We start from the raw sequence: 24,686 nt of genomic DNA on the forward strand, positions 1-24,686 counted from the left end.
CATACACACATGGCAAAAACTTAATTTCTGTTACATTACCTGTGATTTGGTCATGACTCATGTCAGGAAATGCTCAAGGTTCTAGGGGAATTTAAATCAGTGAAGCTCTCCAAATCTTCCCCACTCACCCATCGGCCTCCTTCCAGACAGATGGGCCATAGTAGTAGGTTTGAAACAGGGGCCTGGAAGGTTGGGGCCAACACTTGCCTACATAGGTGGGATCTATTCTGGTTTGTGGTTCCTCCTGAGGAGCTGAAGGCAGCCACCCCAGGGCAAAGGGCAATTCACTGGCAGCTGCCTCTCTAGAAGTGAAATAAAGAAGTCCTTTGTCGCCAAAACCGGTTTGGCTCAGTGGATAGAGCGTCGGCCTGCAGACTGCAAGGTCCCAGGTTCGATCCCGGTCAAGGGCATGTACCAGGGTTGCGGGCACATCCCCGTAGGAGATGTGCAGGAGGCAGCTGATCAGTGTTTCTCTCTCATCGATGTTTCTAACTCTCTATCTCTCTCCCTTCCTCATAGTAGTAGGTTTGAAACAGGGGCCTGGAAGGTTGGGGTCAACACTTGCCTACATAGGTGGGATCTATTCTGGTTTGTGGTTCCTCCTGAGGAGCTGAAGGCAGCCACCCCAGGGCAAAGGGCAATTCACTGGCAGCTGCCTCTCTAGAAGTGAAATAAAGAAGTCCTTTGTCAATATTCCTGGTGGGAAACTTCTTTTAACTTTAGTTTTGCACACCTTTTCAAGAAAGCACTCCTTGTGAACTAGAAATGTCTTTTTTACTCTTTCTCATCATGTAGTTAATGCTTTTCTTATTTGCTTTTATGGGTTGTAAGGTCCTTGAAGTTGGGGACTATGCATTTTAGGTGTTTACTCTTAAACATTTTATTTTTTAAAATACTAAAACACAAATAAATCACTTATAATCTAATTTTTAAAATATGATGTGACATAAAAAACAAGAATGTCCTATCCCTCCTCCAACATTGCTATTAGTTGCATATAAATTCTTTTTACATTTCTCTAGTTACCTCTCTCTTGCTTTCTCTTATCTTCTATCATCTATCTATCTCCATTTATTTGTCTACATGTATAATGCATGCATATGATTCCTTAAACATATATACATACAGTTAATAAACATGAAATCATTGACCTACAGTTTTTTTCTATTGAATGCTATGTCATGGACATTTTTTCCATGTCATTATATATAACTCATTTTGTTTTAATGACTACAACTCATAGAAGTGGAGTCAAGAAGCATGGGCATTTGTGAAGAGCAATCCCTCAAATTCTGCCACAGTCTGGTGCCAACTTACCTTTCAGACATTGCTTTCTTCTCTCTGTACTCTCTCTCTGATTAACAAGGACTTGGTTGTTCCTCAAATAGAGAATGTCCTTCCATGTACCTCTTGTGCCTTATTAGTCTTAAATTTACCTTCTATACTTTTGCCTTATAACGTGCTGTATGCATAGCAAGTAGTCAACAAAAGGCTGTTATAGGAATGAATAGACATGGAGGAAGCCCACTATAATGCTACCCAATCAAGACCATCCACCTGCTAGACAGACAGCATATGCAGTTGAGATACTTTCTGCGTTGCTTTTAGGAAGTTACTGGGTTTTTTTGTTTCCTCAGTTTCCCATTCATCCAGTAAGTCTAGAGATATTGGCTTGTCTCCTGGGAGACTTTGGGTGGAATCTGGTATTTCAAAGTGCTTAATGGTGCTGCTCAGTAAATAAAAGATGTCATTAATATGCATGAAGCTATTTCATCAAGAGGCCAACAGAGCAAATTTAAAAGCTATCTTCAAGGGAAAAGAACTAAACTGCCATTACAGGCATCCTGACAACCACAATGGAAGTCTGCAGGAACCAGAACAGTGTACTCCCCGGGCTCCTCAGACTCTGCTGAAACCTTAAGGTGCCCCTGGTCTCGCTGTCAGTCTCTTAGGGGAGGGGCTGGAGAAGAAGAATCATCTTTACCTCCAGACTCCACAAGCAGGACTGGAGCGCTCAGCATTCCAGCGCTGTGCTTAAGGGCCCTTAAATGATACATCTAATGGTTTCCGAGAACTGTCCCCAACAGTATGAAAAATTAGATGGGAAACAGCCAACGCATGAGCAGGAGGAAGGCTCAGGAGAATTTATGATTTGCCACCACTCCAAGGTCACATTTCCACTCATAGGCATGAGAAATGGGGAGCATGGTTAAGGCAGAGTCATTAGGAATGAACTGAGTGTACTGTGCCAGCTGGAGAGCTAACAAAGTGCTAGGAAGGAAGTCAAGAGCATGGGCTGCCACATGACCTTCCCCTGGATCCTACATCTCACCTAATCTGTATCTCATCTGTAGGTAATCACAAACATCTGCCTGGGGATCCACATTCATATCAGAGGCAGTCTAGTGTCTAACTCCTGAGGAATCCCCTTCTTCCATCGTCCATGAACTTGTGTCCTTGAGCCAGTCTTCCTTCCAATGCCAGGATCGAACATGGGAGCTGGATGTGTCCATTCATGGGTCCCTAGTTATGCTGCTTTTGTTTCTATTGTTACCACAGGTGTTGTCATTGAAAAGAGGCCCACACCACACACTCCCCTGTGTTCATTTTACAGTTGAGATGATGCCTTTTCTGGTCCATATCCTGTTACAGATTAAAATGGGTTTCCTTACATGTGACCTCCTAGTTATTGCTGTCAGTGATTAAATGCCTGTGTGCATAAGTACTATTTCTGGGCTTTCTCTCCCCAAGACTTCCAGATCCTTTGGTTGAGACCAGACAAACAGTTCCAGAATGTTTGAAGTTCTTTTGTATGACAGATAACAGTTGACCCACCCCACATTATTATAAGTTATCTAAAAGGGAATGCTCAGAATCTGAGTCTCCTTTGCCTCCCAGAGGACCCCTGGGTACCTATGCAAACTTACTCATCTCTTCTTTAGCTAAGCATACTATAGGGTCTGAAAGAATGCTTACAAACTTTACATCTAAAATTTCCTAATTAGGAAGGGTCAGCTGTTTGTTCAGAAAATAGACAAATTTGAAGGTTTCCAAAGTGACTTTCTGTGCCCACCTGTACAATGAAATAGAAGATAGATTCTCTTGTTAAAAACCAAGTTCTACCTTTACAGGTATTTTGCTCTGTGTACTCATATAATGTGCCTTACTAACACTTGCATCATCTATCTCATTGGGATATTGTAAACACCAAGTAAGGCCTTTGATAAAAACATGCACTTTTAAAAGAAAAGAAAGCTAAATAATAAAGATAAGGAGCTGCAATAGAGAAGATTCATTCCATTAGAAAGAGAGTTGGGTTCTAGAAACTCTGGGTTGACTTCTTGGTAGGTAGGGTTTGCAGCAAGAAGTACAGAATAAAATTTGGCCCCACAAGGAAGGTCAAGGACAGAGCATGCTTGATTTGTGGTTTAAGCGGGCAAGCTGAAAGAATGGACTGACAAATGAAAATAGTACAGAGTCAGTGTTACTATTTTACAATATCCATCTCCCACTTAAATAATTGCTGTTTCTTGAGCTTTTCCTCCAAAATTCTGTATATTTGAAACCACTTAGGGATTTGGTTTCCAAAATGGGAAAGGTAGCATTGAGGCTAAAATTAGTAGTTTTTGAAAAATTTTTAAATCCTAGAATGGCATGAATGAGCAAAGATACTCCATAAGTAAATACATCAAACACTCTAAGACTATATATTGTCAGAGATAATAGTAATCTTCCAAAATTAAGTAATTCCTTATAGAAGGCCATTCTGCCTTCCCCAGCAACTCCTTTGGAGATATTGGGGGACAATTATCTTTGGAGGCCAAGGCCCAGATCCTTAGCCCAGGATTGTATCAACAATTCCACTGAGCTTCTTGAGTAATCTGACAATGTTGGGCAGATAAAGGAATTTAGTAATCAGCACTTAATTTTCCAAATGGGAGAATAATTGACTTAGGCCAGAGGAATAATGTGAAGAAATTACCTCTGATAGTGCTTAGAAGGCCATGCGCAGTCTAGACAATGAATAGTTCAGGTGGCTTCCCTTTATCTAAGATTAAGCCTGTATTCTCTTAATGAGCTTGTTTCTAACCTTTCTGAAAGGTACCTCTAAAATCCTTTTTTGATACCCTTGCTCCAAAAAAGCACAGGAAAGTGTGTGGAGATAAGAAACAACTCCACTTTGCTACACAAAAGCACTGCGATAATTAGCAAACCCTTTTGGGATGGGGTAGGAGCTCAGGGAAAAAGTGAAGAACTCTTGGGAATAAGCCCAGAAACATAAAGACATCCTTGGGAGGCAACAAGGCTAAGAGGCACTCACAAAAACCAACTCAGCAAGCCAAAAAATAAAAATTACAAACTTAGCAAGAGTGCTGCCAGACATACTGCCAATCACAGCTTAACTTTGTTTTTCTTTAGAGGCACTTAAATAGTTCTTTCTCTATAAACATTTTCATGACACACATGAAGTATCCTAGGCAAGATATCATGAAGGATGCTAGAGGGTGTATTGGTAGATACAGGCTGGGAAAGGGGGTTCCAAACAAATCGTGAAGGTCTGGCAATGCTTGGCACTCAGGTTCTAGTTTGTAAGTAGACGGGAGCTATAAGGTGTTCCCCATTTAGCTCATTTCACCTGATCCACCAAGAAATCAAGAGTTAGAAGGTAGTTGGGAGGGGGTGGGCATTTATTTTTTTAAGAAACCTACTCTATGGGAAAAATTGCTGGTTTTTCCCATAGAAATCAGATCTGTATCTTTTATTCACATCTCCAATTCTAATTTTCCCCTCAACATTTAACTTCTTAATGCTTCACTCCCAACTTCTAGTCCTCTAGAAGGCAAAAACTGGATTCTATCCAGGTGTATCCCCATGACCTGCTGTAGGGCCTAACTCAGCATAGGGGTTTATGAGAAAAGAAATCCATAAGTGAATAAACATTTGGTTCAAGTCACGCATTCCTAAATGTGCTTTATTGGAGCTATATGCCTTGCCTGCTGTTTGTAAAGTCTATAGGCCAATGTTGTACAGAACAGAGGTGCAGGAAAATGTGCTGCGACACCAAATAGTCTAGCTAAGTATTGGAAGGGGTTTCAGGATACCAGATCTTGGCGGGGTCTATGATGTCTGTCCCAAGAGATGAGATGATGGTGGCGAGGGGATGTGTGTGCTCTCAGCCATGGAAACCACAGGAGAGGTGGACTGGGCCACATTCATGGCCATGGCCATGGACAGTTACGTTACAGATGTGCTGGATATTGAAGGGATGGGGCTTGAGAAGAAAGACATCATGGTGTGACAGCTCAGCTAGGACTAGACTGTCTGTTCTGGGGTGTCTCCCTGCAGCCTCCCAAAGCATCCATTAAGGGTCTGAACTCAGTGCTGAATGCCATTCACTTTCTTATGGAAAATGGCAAAGGGTAGCATTTTATGTAAGGGTGTGATGAAAGTGGAAGGCAGCCTGATGCCAGGAAGATTCTCAGCAGGGGACCCTATGAGAGACACTCTGGACTTTTGGTTACTCTGCAGGTTAGAGAAGGGTTTCTCCCCCTCCATCACCCCTTCACACTGCGAGGAAGAGGAGGCAGGCTCAGAGACCCTTATGAAGACATCCCAGTCCAAAAGGAATACTGAACTGAGGGTCTGGGTCCTGAGTTTGTGGCTTTGACTTGAGCATGGTCTTTATGTCATAGGGAATCTAAAATAGTCCTAGAGAGGCCAAAAGAACCCAAAAGTCACAGAGTGGCAAAAAGGGGAAAGAGGAAGTCAAGAGAGGACTCCCCAAATGCACAGTCAACCCTGCTGTTAAGAGTGCCACCTCTCAAAAAGTTTCTGACAATGACATCAATTAAGATTCACCTCTTTCTCTACTAGAGCCACAGTTCATGGTAACTTGGCCATATATTCTTTTTCATGACCCTAATTTTTTTTTCTTTTTACCAAAATATAACTCAAAATCAAAGAAAATGTTGTAATAATAATACATCATCCCCTTTCCTGTCACCTAACATAACCCATATTGTCATTGTCTCTTGTTCTTAATTCCTCTAATCAATGACAGATTCTCTTTTGTCTTATGTAAGGGACATTTCCAGTGAGAAGATGGAAGTAGAAAAGGAATAATTCTTCTATTATCTACTTAAAGTGATACAATCTGCTTTACATAGAATACACAGGATCTACTCATATATGAACCTAGAACCGTTTTTGTTTCCTACAGTGGAATCCAGACCCAAGCCTTGTAGAAGATTCTTAAAATTTAGCAAGTTATAGTAATTAGCACATGCATATTGTTAAAACATGGAGCAAGAGAAGTGGCTGGTGGGAATATGGAAACAAGAGCACCTGCCTGTAAAGCTAGAGTTCAGCTTTTAGGATTAGTACTTAAATTCCACTACAATCCAAGCATCAGCTGGCTTTTCCATCTATGCTGCATGCAAACTTGGATCCAGTCTTCTCCCAGCTTCACCATCCTTATACGCATACCTTTCCTCTCCAGCATTTCCCCCTTTTCTCTGATCAGCCAATGCCCCAGTCACATTTTAGCTGTGAGCATTTGCACAAAGTCCTTCTGGTGTAGAAGGTGGAAAGACAAATCCCTGCCTTCCTTCCAGGGCGAGGAGGCTGTGTGACCTTTTGTCCTTAATGAGACATAAGAAGTCTGCTGTTGTTGGGTTGATGTGGGTCCTGAAATGCATTTTCTTTCCAGCAGGAAGGAGATAGTGTTGACAACAACCTTTCTCCTTTTCATCTTCCTGCCCTGATTACAGATGTGAAGTCTGGAGGTGCAAGGCCTTCTTGTGACAAGAAGGTGATGAGCATGAGAACAAAGACAAGGAAACAGCCTCCCTCCCACTGAGCAGCTGCCCTGTACCAGCAGCCACCTACCTCCAGAATCCTATTAAGTCAAGGTAAGTCAGAATTTTTTATTATTTTCAATCAAAAGTATTCTTAGCTGATATAACCATCCTTATCAGCCTTTTACAAGCAATCCAACATGAGAAGCAATGTCTATAGTGGTTATAAACTTGGCTTCTGGAACCAACCTTAGTTTTGAATCCTAGGTATATCAATTTTTAGCTGTATGACCTTGGCCAAGTAGCCTAACTTCCAAAAGCTTCATTTTACTTATTCCTAATAGTGGAATCACAGTGCTATGTCCTTCACATAAATGCTAAATGAGATAATGCACATGTAATACTTAAAACATCGGTTGGCAGATAAGTGCCAAGTAACCCTAGTTTTCCTAGTAGACGTGCTTCTCTCACCTGCTGGAGACTGAGATTTTCGAACTCTCCCTGTATCTTTCAGCTGGGCCTACTCCCCAGTTCTCAGAGCCCACGTCTGACTCTGTACTAGGAAGAGAGAATCCAGAGTAGTCAACCCTTCCATCTGCCTGGACCTGTTCCTCTTGGGCGTCCCCTAGAGCCAGACTTGGACTTGGCCATGATGAGCAGTCACAGTTGCTATGGTGCTGCCACAGCTGAGCCAGGTTCTCGTCCTACCTTACTCCTCCGTTTCGTTAAAGGAGGAATGAGCAGCAGAAAAAAGTGAAAGAAGAAAGTTATGAGACCATTTTCCATGCCCGTTTCCCAGTGGCCCAAGAAGCTGTGGTCGTTGCCATGGCAGTGGGCTCCAAGACACTACCACAGCAGCTGCTTGGTCTCCCTGGCACTTCAAGGATGGGAAAAATAAATCGTTCAAAGAGTCTCCTTCCCCCTTGGGACCGAGGGATTAAGCTGAAACTTTATTATTACTTTAAATAAATAAATTACTCTCTTGAGGCTAGAGGAAAACATGCTCTTATTAATATTTTTAAAGGAGAAAAGCAATTTGAGAATAAAATCAAAGGTGCCCAAATGGATTGAAGTGGCTCCTCAGAAGCTGACATAATAGCAATTTGTATTTATATTATGCTTCTCATCAAAGAAGCATTTCACAAAGGCCGTTTCCCTAGAGCTACCCCATGGAGCCTTGGGGATCTGCCAGCCTCCAAAGCACAGCCTCAGGCTCTGGCCACAGTGATGACCTCCAGGCTCTGGATCACAGGGCTGACTTGTCTGGGAGTTTGGGAGGGCAACTGTATCCCCACTGGCCAGTTGGGGGAAGAGCGACTGCCTGCAGTGTGAGGTCTCCTGGTGGAAACAGGTCGTGGAAGACTAATCAGAATGACTGATCCACCAACACGCATGCACCTGGCGCATGTACACACACACACACACATACACACACACACACACACACACAGAGTGAAAGCCATTAGAAATAAGAGCCTGTCTGGGGTTGGGATCCCTCCCCAACTATCCATTAGCAAAGACCAGGATTTCTGACTATGCTTCGTTTTCCCCAAGTGTTTCAGACATGCAGGGCAGTGATAAAGAACATTTTCTTTCCTTGTACTCTAGATAGGAGACAAGGCATATGCATATTTATATACTGAAAAGCTAAAGCATCTACAAAGGATCCTCTTTTATTTGTCTTTGTCTCCACAGTGCTGGATGTATGGCAGGGGTTATGTAAGTGTTCTTCAATGAAATAACAGCACTGGTGACTTGATGAAGGACAAAGGTGGATCAATGAGATGGTAAGTGGAAGTTTCTAGGTGGGAAGGGTAACTTTATGCCAGGGGAGCTGGGCAGGATTTCATTTTTCAATCACAAAAGCAATTTAAAAATATAGCTATCACTTATTGAAATGATAGCTTGGCACTGTTTTGCTTGGTTCTGGTCCAGAATTTAATATATCTTTAAAAGTACAACCTTCACCTCTACGCTGTATTTTTCTTTAGAGCCAAACTTAACCCTCAAATTTTCCAGTGTCTAGACCAGCCGTAGGCAAACTATGGCCCGCGGGCCAGATCCGGCCTGTTTGAAATGAATAAAACTAAAAAAAAAAAAACAGCGTGGCCTTGTCGGTTCATCCAGTGTGCCAAGCTTGTTCCGGCCATAGAGCCCTGGGACTGTTGTTGGCAATGCTTAAGATGCTGTGAAGGTTTCCTGGTGGCTGGCTCCTTGGCATTTAGGCCTCAGCTCGGTACTTTGTTTCATAATAAAACCTTCCAAAGTTCAGTGGCTCCAAAACAGCAGTCATCTGTTTTGCTTATGTATCTGTAATGTGAGCAGGGTTTGATGGGGAAAATTAAAAATATAGCTATCACTTATTGAAATGATAGCTTGGCACTGTTTTGCTTGGTTCTGGTCCAGAATTTAATATATCTTTAAAAGTACAACCTTCACCTCTATGAGCACCACTTTACAAAACAGGAAACTGAGGTTCAGAGAAGTTGTGCCTGGTCCATGGATTTGATAAGCTCAAGGTTGGAACCCAGCTCTACTAGGCTCCAACTCAGTGCATCCTGTAATGCTCATCCACGATCCTGCCTCATCTTCCCAGCATTATGTCCACATCCATATTTGTTCTATGGAAATGCATCACTTGGAAATATATTCTTTCTCTTTTATTTAGCAAAAAAGTTCTGTATTTTCTTTTGTATATATGTAATATAATATATATATTATTGATTTCAGAGAGGAAGGAAAAGGGATAGAGAGATAGAAACATCAATGATGAGAGAGAATAATTGATCGGCTACCTCCTGCATACCCACTACTGGGAATCGAGCCTGCAACCCCAGCAATGCCCTGACCAGAATCGAACTGTGACCTCCTGGTTCATAGGTCAGCGCTCAACCACTGAGCCACACTAGCCGGGCGGAACCAAATACTTTTAAAGAGCTACATGGACTTCACGGAATTTCCTTTAAATAATCCCCCGGGATCATCAAAAATAGGTCCCGACTGCCCTCGTTGGTCCTGCAGAGTCCTAGGTCGTGTGCCCCTTCTAACTTGAGCACCAAGCCGGGCAGCTGTGGGCTCAGGGCAGGGGTGTCTGGCAGAGCAGCTGTGGCTGCCAGGCCTCTGCCGGGTTAGAATAGTAAACAGCTGTTTCTCAGAAACAGAGATAGGGCTATCCACAGCCTCACCTGCTAAATTTAAACTTAATAAAGCGCTTTCCTAACAAATTAGACCAGTGATTTGCAGCCAGGGTGGGCTGTTTGAAATGAAAAAAACTAAAAAAAAAAAAGACCGCACCCTTTTATGTAATGATGTTTACTTTGAATTTATATTAGTTCACACAAATACTCCATCCATGCTTTTGTTCCAGCCCTCCGGTCCAGTTTAAGAACCCATTGTGGCCCTCGAGTCAAAAAGTTTGCCCACCCCTGGTCTAGACTATGCCCCAGCAAACCGCCAAACAAATACTCCATCAAGAAAGGGAGAACAGGGATCTCACATCAATTAACAAAGATTTGGCTATTCTGTATAATGGCAGGGTTGTTCCCTGTCCTGATGTCCATCCTCTGTGGCCTCACAGTGACTGTGAGCTCCCTGCAGTCAGAGACCAGGGTCTGAGTTCGTGCTCTACCAGTTACTCCCTGTGTGACATTAGACAGGCCACTGAACATTTCTAGCTATTACTTTCTCATTTGGAAAACTGGACATAAATAATATAGAACCAATCTCACAGCACTATTGGAAGGAGTAAATAAAACAATGACAGTAAAAGCCTTAGCACTACTTGGCATGTCATCGGGTTGCCCATGACGGTTGGTGATGAGGAGTGCGATGACAGAGATGACAGCCCTCACGTGCTCCTCATGCAGTGTTAGTCCAGATGGGTTGTCTGAGGCCCTGTCGGGGACTCAAAGGGAAGGAAAGGGTTTTCAGTGACCTCAGCTCAGGGTCAATGGGGAGTGCAGGGGCACAAAGAGGAGACGATCTTACACTATTCAAGTCTATAAAAAACTGCTTCTTATGAGTAGGACTAACTCCTGGGGAGGTTGATCCCCAGCTGGTGACATAAGAAGTGTCAAACAATGGGATAAAAATGGTCTGGAACATTTAAAAGAGATAGATAGTGTGCAGCGCTATTCAGAAGGGCAGTAGCTGACCTCTGCAGGCCTGAGTGTCTCTCTCTGAGATAAACTCCCCTTTCTCACCTCTGCACTCTTGTTCACAACCCCCTCCAGTTGGTGCTGAACCCCCTCTCCATGTCCTTACCCTGTCGTTGTCTATGTTAATCACAAGAATCCTCACAATTCAGTTCAAATCCCTGCAGTTCTGGGAAGCTTTTCTCCACACTGCAGTCCAAACGCCCTCTCCTTAAATAAGAGCTGTCTGTATTTCTCACATGCCAGTATCAGTATGGTGACTTTGCACCAATATTCCGTTGTTCACATTTAAGCCTTGGTGATCAGCCTGCAATTCTTCACAGATAGGACCTGAGCCAAATACAGAGTTTTGCATTCCAAAACTGGGGTCAGCACTGAGGCCAGATGGAGCTGATAATCAGTTTACATACTTGTCAGACAGAAAGATAAGTAGCAACCAACTGACCTGGCAGGGTCTTAAAAGTTCATACAGTCCAAATCCTTTCCTGTGAAGTAAATGAGAAGACTGAGAACCACAGAAAGGATGTTCCAGCTCAGAGTCAGTGAATGTCAGCGCCCAGCCTCGTGTTTCTCCACTCAGGCGATGGGGAATGTTAAGCTCTCTAAGCGAACCCAAACCAAGCTATGCTTTCTATCCTCTCCCCTTGGCCCCTTATCTTAATCGAAGTTCTGAGCTTTGTTGTTTCCTTGGAAAACAGTAAAAAAATATATGCTCACTTCACACTCACCCTACTGTGAGAGTATCAGCTATCCAACCTCAATTTTTACATTGCACTCCACTCTGTTGAAATGCCTACAGTTCCCCTAAGCTCCCTGGACACCTTCCCCATGCCTCACTTCACTTGGCTAGCCTTCTCCTCCTAGGATTTACCTTTAAGGTCATTCCATGTGAAGTTTTCACTGACACTCCACCCTCACCTCCCAACTCAACCCGAGAAAATTTCCTTTACCTTTTACCTCTTACTCACTAGCATCTACAATGGGGGGGGCGGGGGGGGGGGAATCATGGCTGAACCTCAGCGCTTTGTAGTGAACATGCTTCTGATAAAGAACTTAACTGGCTGTACTTATTCATTGCCTCACAGATCAAAAGACTATAAGAAAATTATTTAAACAATCTTTCATTTCAATAAATTTTTATGCATTTATTTAAAGAAACAAATGGATTTAAATAGCATTGCTATGCCTTCCACAAACATTCAAACAAAGGATATTAAAACTGTTTACTACATCTATCTTTCGATGTCCTTCATGTGGACACAGGATAAATTCTTGAGTTTAGCTGAAGGATTTTTTAAACACATAACAAATGAATTCTCTGACTATGACTCTAAGGGCCTTTGTCCTAATTAGGAGAAAATCAAGGAATATTTATTTGTTTCTGTGTCACAATCCACTCATCTCAAGGCTCTGAAAGAACCTACTTCCCCACTTTTTTGGATGCTCTCACTTTTCTTATCTTCTTAACAATTTTACCTTGTTTTAACACAGAATATTTCAAATTATTAACAAAATAACAACTAATAATAATTCGGAGTTTAGATGTGCATGAAAATGCTGGGGGGGAAATAAATTAAGCTTTTTATTTATTTATTTTTAAAGCAGCAAGACTTCTCAGATATTTTAAAATGTTTGCGTACCATGGGAACCTATAAGGAATGCCACTGGAAGAAATGCTCATACATCTTTGACCGCCCTTACACCCTTTCGTAGAAAGGAGCTGTTAGAATTAGTGGTCTGAGGAGCATCAGCCTGATGTCTCTGGCCACTTTAATGACTGACAGAAGAAACCTCAAAGGAATAAAATAAAAATATTTTTTATTTTTCTTTAAAAAAATCCAAGTCACTTGACCCTGTAACTACTATTAACTGTCTTAGAGGAAGTGCTATTTCTGGAGGTACCACATGGCACATTCTTTATAGAAAGGACCACATTTAAGCCTTTGGGTCAAATGATCAAATACATCACAAAATAAAGAGAATCAAGTCACCAAAAAAATACTCATAGGTATATGTAGATGCCCATTGAATGGTAATGAGCATTTTATTTTCATCACAAACTTGAGGTATTAGATAAACAAAAGTGGCCAATATATACAATAAAATAATATTCAGCCTTAACAAGAAATGAAATTCTGACATATATTATAACAGGGATGAACTTTGAAGACATCATGCAAAGTAAAATAAGCCAGACACACAAAGGACAAATGTTGTAAGGCACCAGCCCACACGAAGTACGTACAGTAGTCAAATTCACAGAGACAGAAATAGCATGGTGGTTGCCAGGGGTTGAGGGGAGAGGGGATGCGGAGTTATGTCTGATGAGTATAGAGTTTCAATTTGGGAAAATGAGTAATTTCTGGAGATCATGGTGATGGCTGCAAAACAATGTGAAAGTACTTAAAGCCACTCATGTGTACACTAAAAATGGTTAAAATGGTCATTTTCATATTATGTACAGTTTACCACAATAAAAAATGACACCTTGGGGCAACCATCATATGGAAATCCCATAGATAAGATGGTGGGATATCAAGAAGATAAAAGAGTATCTGAGTAACCAGCTTTTGAAGAATATAAAATCTCTATTCAGATATCCTTTTTGAAATTATTTTTCTTTAATACAGGAGATAAAGTAATACAGCAGTTTTAAAAGGGAGAGCTAAGGTAAAATAATTTAAAAATTCTGTTTTTAACATGTTCTTAAATTTTAAATATGCATGAAGGTCTCATGTATACAAGCACAGGGCTAAGTGATATTAGAGATACAATTACAGAAAGTTTATTTATTCATTTTATCGATTTCAGAGAGGAAGGGAGAGGGATAGAGAGATAGAAACATCAATGAGAATCACTGATTGGCTGCCTCCTGCATGCCTCACACTGGGGATCGAGCCCACAACTTGGGCATGTACCTGACTAGGAATCGAACTATGACCTCCTAGTTCATAGGTCAGCATTCAACCACTGAGTCACACTGGCTGGGCCAAATACAGAAAGTTTCAGTCCCTGTGCTCAAGGAGTTTATAGTGTTACAGGAATACACAGCCATGAGTAAGTTGGAGACAGTAATAACTGTGCTCTGAGAGCTGTGAGTGAGTTAAAATACACAGCTCTGGGAGTATGGAGGAAGATTATTTTAATTGTAATTGTGGATCTATTCCCTATTCTTCACAACCACCTTAATTCTTCCATCCTTGAGAGCCAGATGAAGCCCCACTGCCCGAGAAGCCATCCCGGATTGATCCAACCCACTGTGGTCGAACTTTTGGACTCCTCCTACAATTGCACTCTAGAAACTATTCAGAGTCTGGCCCCTTACAGTTTTAAGCAGACATTGTAAAGTGGCTAATATACTATATTTGTATGTATTTTTATGCACTCCCCCTCTCTGGTTAGAGGCATCCATTGCTTGGGGATGATTCAGATCTTTAAAGTAGGATTAAAAGAAAAACAGGAAAAATTGGGTTTCGAGTCCATAGTACAGAAAGGTTTGGAAAGCCAGGTGTGGTCAAAAGCAAAAGCGTTTTCTAAATTCCAAAAGCTCCCCTTATCAAATCTGAAGCCACCAAGCTTGGCAAAGTCAATGGCAGAATTTTACCCTAACTCACAGCATTGTCACAGAATAGAGACAATAGGGGAGTCCCCACCAGGGAAGTTGAGGAGAAAGCATTCCCAGACAAGGAAGAGGAGAAGGATTTTGTGTGGATGCCCCCAGGGTAGGAATAGAGTCAGGTTCTCTGAGAATCTGAAAGGCCTGGACTTTCTTGGGACTTACCCAGACCAAAGGTGGGAGTTACTTGACTGAAACACTAGACTAGGTTTTCTGGAACCCCCACACTGCTACTCTGCCTCTCTGTAGCCCATATGGTTAGGAGGAAATCTTAGAAAAGTATGAGACCAAGAGCTCTGATTCCACATGAAGCATGTATTGTATGTAGGGGTCTCTTAAATTCACTTGAATTCTCTGTGGACTCACGGAGGTGCTGAGCCCCTGAAATCCTGAGTCAGAAGGGAAGGATAACAAATGCAGGACTTCTCCACAGACATACTATTTGATGACTATGTATATTGATGGTGTGAGCAACAGCATAATACCCACACCAGCAACAACCGCAGGTGAGATTAGCCATGTGGAAGATAACAGTACAAATTGTTTAGGAACCAGACCACCCCAGCCTCTCTCTGGTGGACAGCAGGGAAAACAGCACACAGGGCAGCCTGCCTTACCACCAGAGGGCATGCCATGCATCCAACCATCTTGGGAAGGAACATAGAGGTGCTTCTTGAGAAAGGGTAATATCCCTGATTGAGCATTTATACTTCAAATCCACTAAATATTGTCCAAGTTTGACCAACTTACACCTAAGAAACTATTCGAAAAGAAAAAAGATTTAATTGCCTTTCATTGGAAAATTTAAATTGGTAGGATCAAGAAAATTGAAATTTGTAGGTATAAAAACCAAATGTATCCTTTTATTTTTATTTTTGACCCATTTAACTTAAAGTGTGTAAATATTCACCACTTTTAACCTGTTTTTTTTTTAAAGTAGATTGTAATCTGAGATCTGTGGCATGCTCTATGCTCTATGTGTAATAGGTACCCCTAAATATACACTACATGAAGAACCAAAAGGAAGAAAATGCAAATTTCATTTCCTCTTTGCCATTCATTCCACCAAAGCCAAAATAAATGACAAAACAGAGAGATTAAAAAAATAACATAAGAGAAAGAGAAAGAGAGAGAGAGAGAGAGAGAGAGAGAGAGAGAGAGAGAGTTCTGGAAAAAGCACGAGTATTATGAAACTCACAGGGCTTAGTCCCTAGAATATGAACACTGCTGGCCATGACAGTCTTCCTGCCAACCTTTCTGTCAATAAGCTGAGGTAAGTATCTACCTGGACCAATAGAGTCCTGCAAAAGTAATAAGCAAAGTTTTCATTCTTCAAAAATGTTTGAACATCTCTCTCTTAGAATGGAAACTCCTGGAACCTCTCATAAATGGATATTTCCCTTGGGTAATGAATATCCTCTCCAGGGTCAAGCCTGCATTCTCCTGAAGATTCAGTGAGGCAACTTTGACAAGAAAGTCACATTTTTTTCTTCCCTCTTCTCTTACCTTGAAACCCACTTTGCTTTAAGAAGTCATGGAATATACTTTTTTTTTTCTTATTGGAGTTTCCAGTGGGAGAAAGATTCTATACAAAGCAAAAGACAATCTGAAAAGTTGGCAACTAGACCAGGGAAGTCTTAATGAGAAAGTGAACAGACTGCCTGGCTTTTTCTTGCCCTGTATGACGAGGTGTGCAAGGCTGTTAACAATAGAACTCTGCAAAAAAAACACTGTGGAAAGCAGGTGAATATTGATTCTCTGTCTTAGCTCATAAATAATTAATGAGGCAATTGCAGTTTAAAGATATAGGCATTACATTTTTAAAAAATCTGGCACAATGGTATTCAGAAACTCTATATGCAGTATCCCATAAAAATATCCTTCCCATCCTTTAAGAAGCTACTCGCATTTCATGAAGCCTTCCCTGACCAGTCCCAGCCCTCACCCATTACTCCCATGTCTGAACTCCAAGAGAATTTATTGCTTGCAGCAATCACTCAGCATAAGCTGTTAGGTATCTTTTTTTAAAAATCATAAAACAAACATAGTCCAATGGATAATAAAATTCTCCAGGGTAGGAATCACATTAAATTCCTCTTATTATCCCAAAGACCTAGCCTGGAGCCTGATCCACAGCCCACAAGTGTTCGATAAATGTTTGTTGTTCATGATGATATGTTGCAGACACATCTGAAACACAATCTGGATAAACACAATACAGGAAAAGTGCAAATCATCATCTAACGAACATGTGAGCCAAGCAATCGATACAAGAGAGCTGTCTGCACACCCAGTGAAAGACAAAGTAATGCCCTTCTCCCTGCCCCAACATCCAACACGGTGATGGATTGTGCTACATGAAATTATCGATAAAGAGCAATGTAGTCACAATGATTCCTAAACAGTGGCAAGAAATATTACATACAAAATGCACCCTTGCAACAAAGACAGCAGAACTGAGAAGCTATGGAGAGGAACAGATCGAGTAAGTGGATGAAGAACCACTTTGCAAATAAGTAACTTCAAGCATAATAAAAATGTGGCGCTTTCATTTCCTCCTTCTCTATCTCCCCAGCCCAGAGGCTGAGATGCTGATTTCTGGCAAGATAGGTCGCATGAGCGTCACTTGTCCCTTAAACAAAGGAGCAGGAAGGCAAACTGGGGCATTCAACCTTTGCCAAAACAAACCCAACCCTTTCACATGAGGTATGTTCTCACGATGTGAGGCAGGCTGAGTAAATTCATACAATTTTCATTACGTACACAAAGAGAGTAGAACAACCTACTTACCTCTGGTCTGAATTCCTGTCTACTTCCATAAGATCTGACATTGACTTAGTAGTAGGAAGCTCGGGTCAAATCCATACCAGCAGTAAACCTCATATTGTCTTTCTCTATCATTCATATTTACCCTTTCTCTGCTTTCACCTTTCTTTTTATCCTGGAGGTGGGGAACTCATAGGCGGAAGGCTCTACCACATTTATGGAACATAAAGATAACGTACTCAGCACTAGCAGTGTCTAACTGACATGAAGCAGGGGGAAATCAATCAGGCCAATCCCAAAGTCTCAGGGCCCTGGGCAGAGAACATGGGCAAAGGGAGGAACAAGAGAGGACCCAGACTGGCATTCCCACTCCGCCCCAGCTTATACATAGTTTGTTGTCAGATGGACAGTCAGAACATGACAATTGATTTAACTGATCACTTCAGTAGAATACTGATAGTGATTCAACTGATTTTTAATACTATTTACTAGTTATTTGGCCTAATTTACCAACCAGTAAGATTTGAACTTATGCATTTAGGTCTTCATTTCATCCACTACCATGTTTCTCAGTGACCTTTAAGATTTTGAATGGGTTAAAGAACTTTCAAAGTGCATTGGCCACATAGACACAGCTCTAATGACCTGGTTTTTCTCCACTGCTCTTAGTCTTTTTGATGCATTAAATCCACTAGCTAAAGAAAATTAGGATTGAATTCCATGGGTTAATCGATGTGTAGCAGTTTCTATAACCAACATGGCTTTCTTCACAGACAAACCAAGACCCAAACCATCTCATCTCCTTGAAACGATTGGCCCGTAGCATCTCTTTGTGAGCCAAAGTTCTCATTGAGCTAAAGAAAGAATTATACATATATAAAGTATTCCTAAATTTAGAGAACGCAAAATGCTTTTATTATACAATATAGAATTTTCCTTCTAGATCCTGAAGACATGGACTTAGAAATGATTTATGTACTCACAGTCATTCACGTCCTGTTGGCACAGTGGACTGAGGTGCTCTGAGCCTTTCCTTTGTCTGTAGGTAGAGGTGGAAATATTTCAATGAGATGTACTCATGTCCAGGAACACCCAGAAGGAAAACAGGAAAAAGCCTGAGAAACACAGAGGAACTCATTTAGCCCTGCTGTTTCTTAGGGTGATGGAAGCAGCCTGTAAAATGGTGAGTGGGGCAATGGCTGGAGTCAGCACAAGGAGGCACCAGGGGGTAGAAAATGGGATTCCCCACTAGATGGCACTAGGACACATCTGTGGCACCCATGGGTACTGTTACCAAGCAGAACACAGGGTTAGCATCAGCTTTCACACATCTCTTAGGCAAGGCCTTCGATAGAGTGCCATAGGGACTGAAGTTGGTGTATGTGGGTATTTCATACCTCCTTAGGTTTAATCCTACATTGAAGGTATTCCTGGGTGACACATGTGCATGTTCATATAAGTATGATTAAATATGTGGGTATGAATGTGCCTAAGTGAGAACACCCATATACACATACATACATAAGTATGCACATATACATACACACCTATATATTAGATGATATTGATATGGGTTCATATAGGCATAGATATGGGGGGTATTATTACAATAAATGGAAATCGTGTTGGAAGAAAGGGACTAGTTTTTGTGGAATGTGTTCTGTGTACCAGGCCTTTTCATATACTTTCTCATTTCCCCTTCACCATAGCCGTGAAAGGTGGCTATTACTAACCCCTTCACTTCCATACATTTTGATCACAGCTTATTTTTTGAACACCTGTTGATATCCAGAGGCACAGTATTCCTCAAAACCCATCTTGAGGAAAGCAACTCAAGGCAATTCAGAAAGAGTTCTGGGATACTTCTTATCAATATCGTAGCATTAATAATACTATATAATAAAGAGCTAACATGCTAATTAGACCGAACAGCAGAATGACCTTCCAGAAGACCGTCTGGATGACCTTCTGGATGAAGTCGGGGCTGCGAGGGGCTGCAAAGGCCAGCCAGGGCTGTGAGGGCCGGCTGGCCAGGGCTGCGAGGGCCAAACCCCTTTCACAAATTTTGTGCATCGGGCCTCTAGTAATGATAGTAATTGCCTTTTACTTGTATTTCTATGTTAATACTCTTTTACCTCAAAATACTACCAGATCTTTGTAACAGGTCTCTCCGCTCTCCAACATTTCCTGTCGGATTGATTCCCTATGTTCCCACATTTGCCTCCCCTAAATACATTTTACTATGCCCCTGCCCACTCTGCCACTCACCACGATACTTCAATGTTCTCAGTATAAAATCCAACCTCTCAGGTTTCCATCTTTCTCTGTCTCCAGGTTCCTTTTCCACTGCCTTCCAAGGTGAACCCTTTGGTTAATCACCTGGCTCACTCCCTGATCCCTAAACAGAGCACACACTTGCTCACTCTCCCCACCTGTGTTTTCTCCTTGTTCTGCGTGTGCAGGTGTGTTTCTCAATAGGGTGCAAGATCCTTCAAGAGCAGAATAGTTACCTGCTCATCACCATTTCCCTCACAGCATGTGGCCCATCCCTTCCACCAGGATGTTGCAACAATCCCAACCGTCCACCTGCACTACCTTCAGCCCCATCTTATGCTACTCAGAATGAATGTCCACAAGCAGTCACATTTTATGACCTGACGCTCAGCAACTCATGAAGTTTTAATTTTTAATTTTAATTATGGTAGCAAAGTTTTATTATATACAAATTAGAAATACTAACAGGAATTGCATATGTGTGTAGGGGGAAGCAACATGTATTTTTGCCTTTAAAAATACATATATATTGAAATTCTGGACTTTGAAGCCCAAGTTCTGTGTTGGTTGTAAGAATAGCTTTGGGTGCCCATGGACTTGTGGCTGGCAGGTCTCTGTCCTCCAGGTAATTGATCTCTACCTTCCAGAAATAACTGTTTGAAGAGGGATCCATGGATATGAAGGCAGAGAGGCTGAGATAGCGGGGCAATCCATAGTCACAAGGTCTGGCTTTGGTTCTGGTTTTATGGCTGACTCCTGAGTGGCCTTGGCAAAAGCCACTTAACTTCCCTGGGCCGCAGTCCCCTCAGCTGTGAACTAGGAAGTCTAATATTTAAACTCACAGGGTTATTGTGGGAATTAACTGTGGTAATTGCTGTAAAATGCCTCGTAAATTATAAGGGGCTTTGCAAATGTTAGTTATTATTAAGAAAACATTGTGGGCATTTCCAGGTTTTTGGTTTGTTTGTTTGTTTGTTTGTTTTGGGCAATACCAGAGGTGTTTACAACTGCCCTAGAATACTTTCTGTTATGAAATGTGTGATTTCTCTTATGTCTGTATGATTGCTCCCTGCCCCAGTTCTAACTCTATTCATATTTACACTCACTAGAGTCAATATCTTAACAAAAATTCTTCTCTTTATTGTTTGAAGACTGCTGCTCAAGCTATTATTAGTAACCCAATTAAGTATTATAGCTAAATTTTCCATTTTAGATGTTGATTCCAACCTTGAACTCAACTACACACACACGCACACACACACGCACATGTGCACTATCAGGTTTCTTTTTCTCCCTCTCTCCATCCTTCCTTCCTACCTTCCTCTTCCCTTGTTTCATGCCTCCATCTCTTCTTTCTTTCCCCTTTCCTCCAATAAGAGTCTAGAAACATTCACATCAGTAAATGCCACATGGATCTTTGACCGGAGTGACTCTTTGTACTTCTCCCCTGCCTGAGTCTACTTGAAATGCTTGCAAAGCCTTCTCTGTTTCTCCAGAGCATACGGTTAGGCACTAGCAGGTATAATGTAACTGACTGTGTATTATTTACCAGTTAGGTCCCAGCACAGACTTCAAGTTAATGCATAATCTACTATGCATAAGGCCTTATTACTGAAGAACATTCCCCAGGCATTCCACAGCCTATAGGGGCAATGCATTTTCCATGATATGATGGGAATTATTGACTCACTGGACCAGAACACACTTGGAGTCCACATAATGACCCTTGTTTCCACAATGGACTAAAAAGCCAACAGACTCGATTCCCTGCTTATTCACAGTTTGCAGATTATTGATCTGATAATGAATCAAGTCTTCATCCTCTGGGGGGTCTCAGCTCAATGTATGTGCACCCCCCTTCAAGAGGCCTGGGTCTCAGAACTCCCCAAACCAGCACCTGCACAGCAGCTGCCCCTGGTGTTCAATTGCTCAGATTGTGTTTGTCTTTAAAGTGTAATATTTCAGCCTCCCTTAAAACACACTAGGTCAGGGAAAGTGATACCCCCTAGGAAATAATAAGTGAATTGCCATAGACATACAATTATAAACAAGAAAGGCGTATAAAATATAATCATAGAACTTTCAAGCTGGAATAAAATGCAGTAAAATTGTTTACAATTTATTGCACATTACAGTTAACCTTGATGGATTAAAGACAAGCCTTTCTTAAAGTGTGTGTGTGTGTGTGTGTGTGTGTGTGTGTGTACTGATATTCCTGAAGGGTTACTGTTGGAACTTGTTTAATCCAACGCCCTTATGTTATGCAGCCTCTCAGGGAACTGTGTTCTCTAGTGGCTAACTTAAGCTACACAAGAGCTACATGGAACATTCTGGGGGGATGATCAGAACTCGATTTTATCCCCATGCTAGTCTATTAGAAAAACTTATGTGAAAGATTGAAAAGATCTCTAAACTCAGAAATGTTTTCTAGTGATAGGATTTTAGCTTCGATGCAAGCAGAGAAGTCTTGAGTTGTAAGTTTTTGAATGGCAGGTACTTGATCTATTTTCTATCAAGGGCTCATAAGCACCACAAAGGCAACGTTCTTTTTCCTTCTTCATGTTTAACCCCAACAGTCCTCATTATATTTCTCTGTTCAACAAACGATGCTAGGATGCTGGGATGCTGGGAGGCTGCATTGCTAGAGGAAAGTATCTTGAGACAGGGTGGTCCTCATGCTCAACACCAAGTGGCACAAGTTCCATAACAGGTGAGGGTAATAATTGTGCCTCAACACCTATACTCCTTTCTAGATATTCTAAGCAAAACTGAGAGATCTGCTACTAAATCCAGAATATCTTCTTTTAGCAAACTACCCCTTACTTCCCATTCCTCCTCACCTCATTCTCTCTTCATGCAAAATGTATATATATATATGGCATGTAAGGCAGAGAGGGTTTCTGACAAGCAATTGGGCAAGTACCTTACCTAGAAAGGTTATGTTAAAACATCAAGTAGAGGTTTAAAAATTACAAGCTGCTTTTTACTTCACAAAAATATTTAAATTCAACATCAATCCATTGAATTTGATTCACTGATATAAAATCATGGCTTACATGTCCAATAAAAATTTCCTTGACATCAGACATGCATCATTATTGGAAGGTGCATATATTAGTTATGTTAATTTTGATTGCCTTATTAAGGTGGTATCAATAAGATTTGTCCACTATAAATTTCGTCCCCCCCCCCTTTGCAATTAGTAAGTAATGTGGGGAGATACTCTGAGATTATGAAATATCCTATTATCAAACTTTTACCCCCAAATATTGGGATCCTTTGATGATTGTCTACTGCTGAATCTATAATAATAAAAGCATAATGTGCTAATTAGATGGGACATCCTTCCAAATGTCCTTCCAGACGACCTTCCGGACAAAGCCGGGGCTGCGAGGGAAGCCCGGGTCCTGGGTGCCAGAGGTAAGCCGGTGCCGGCAGCTGGGGAAGAAAGGCCTACTCTTGCATGAATTTTGTGCATTGGTCCTCTAGTTTTAATATAAAGGTCAATTCTGTTTTGAATGACCACTCTCTCACATATGCAAATGAAACAATGCATGTTGCTTCTCTATTTTCATGGCCTTCCTGTCCCCACCAGCCTCTCCAAGTCATTTTCCACCTCACACTCTAATGGAGATCCTTCTGTTTGAGCAGAACTCCAAATCAGTACCCATGATCTCCCACTTCCTCTCTCCCTCTTCTCCCCTGGAAGTATCCCTCTTCCCATGCCTGTCTTCTTGCACGAGAGTGGATGGTTTCTGAAGCAGATTCCTCTGTTGCAATCTCCGGGATTCATATATGTGAAGTGTTCTCTCTGCATTTTTTGAGAAAAAGAATGAATGGATACAAAATGGGTCCAGCCAGGAATCCACTCTAGAAGGCTTCACTCTCTGATGTGGTCCATATTCTACCAGATCTTCACTTTATTTTTTTTTAAGATGTGAAAGATTGAAAAGATCTCTAAACTCAAAAATGTTTTCTAGTGATAGGATTTTAGCTTCGATGCAAGCAGAGAAGTCTTGAGTTGTAAGTTTTTGAATGGCAGATACTTGATCTATTTTCTATCAAGGGCTCATAAGCACCACAAAGGCAACGTTCTTTTTCCTTCTTCATGTTTAACCCCAACAGTCCTCATTATATTTCTCTGTTCAACAAATGTTGCTGTCCAGCTCTTTCTATTCTTCCCATCCCCAGATAACTTAGAGGTAACTATAACACAATTTTCTGAAACTTACTGCATGAAGTCATTAAAGATCTCTGTCAGGTAATTTATAAAAGAATATTCCAGGCTGTCCTTCACATTCGCAGGCTCAAAGTTCAAGCAACCTGTACTTGTATACATTGTACCTAAACCACCTTTAGCCCAGTGATTTGAGGGTATCATCCATCAGTGGATGAGTGTTGCCTCAACACCTATACTCCTTTCTAGATATTCTAAGCAAAACTGAGAGATCTGCTACTAAATCCAGAATATCTTCTTTTAGCAAACTACCCCTTACTTCCCATTCCTCCTCACCTCATTCTCTCTTCATGCAAAATGTATATATATATATGGCATGTAAGGCAGAGAGGGTTTCTGACAAGCAATTGGGCAAGTACCTTACCTAGAAAGGTTATGTTAAAACATCAAGTAGAGGTTTAAAAATTACAAGCTGCTTTTTACTTCACAAAAATATTTAAATTCAACATCAATCCATTGAATTTGATTCACTGATATAAAATCATGGCTTACATGTCCAATAAAAATTTCCTTGACATCAGCCAGTTAACCTGCCTATGAGGCAATGATTTGTTAACTATCTTTCTTTTATTGCTAATGCCATTTGGCTTTCAGCGTTTTAGCCATGACAAATTTACAATATTACTTTTTTCAGTGTTATTGATATGACAAAATAAGATTTCAGGTTCACCATCATTGCCTTTAAATCCACCCTTATCTCAGATCTAAACATCCACAGTACAAGTTTCTCAGAGGTCGTCAAATCCCAATTCTTCATCAGACCAGTTAGAAGGTTGCACAGTCAACACACATCAGCTCTATAATCACACCATAGTGAACATAGTACAAATCATGAGGGGGAG

The 24,686-nt window shown here is 41.3% G+C and overlaps 1 long non-coding RNA gene across 1 annotated transcript in view; it reads left to right on the top strand.

Annotated features, from left to right (window-relative positions):
- LOC102770681 overlaps window positions 1-18,446 on the top strand; it is a 212,988-nt gene extending 194,542 nt beyond the window's left edge. Inside the window, exon 3 of the long non-coding RNA XR_435791.1 lies at window positions 18,319-18,446. This is a non-coding gene — a long non-coding RNA (uncharacterized LOC102770681). The remainder of the gene's footprint in view (window positions 1-18,318) is intronic.
- The last annotated feature ends 6,240 nt before the right edge of the window (window positions 18,447-24,686 follow it).

Source organism: Myotis davidii, unplaced genomic scaffold (assembly GCF_000327345.1).
Source record: "Myotis davidii unplaced genomic scaffold, ASM32734v1 scaffold259, whole genome shotgun sequence".
NCBI classification, from domain to species: domain Eukaryota; kingdom Metazoa; phylum Chordata; class Mammalia; order Chiroptera; family Vespertilionidae; genus Myotis; species Myotis davidii.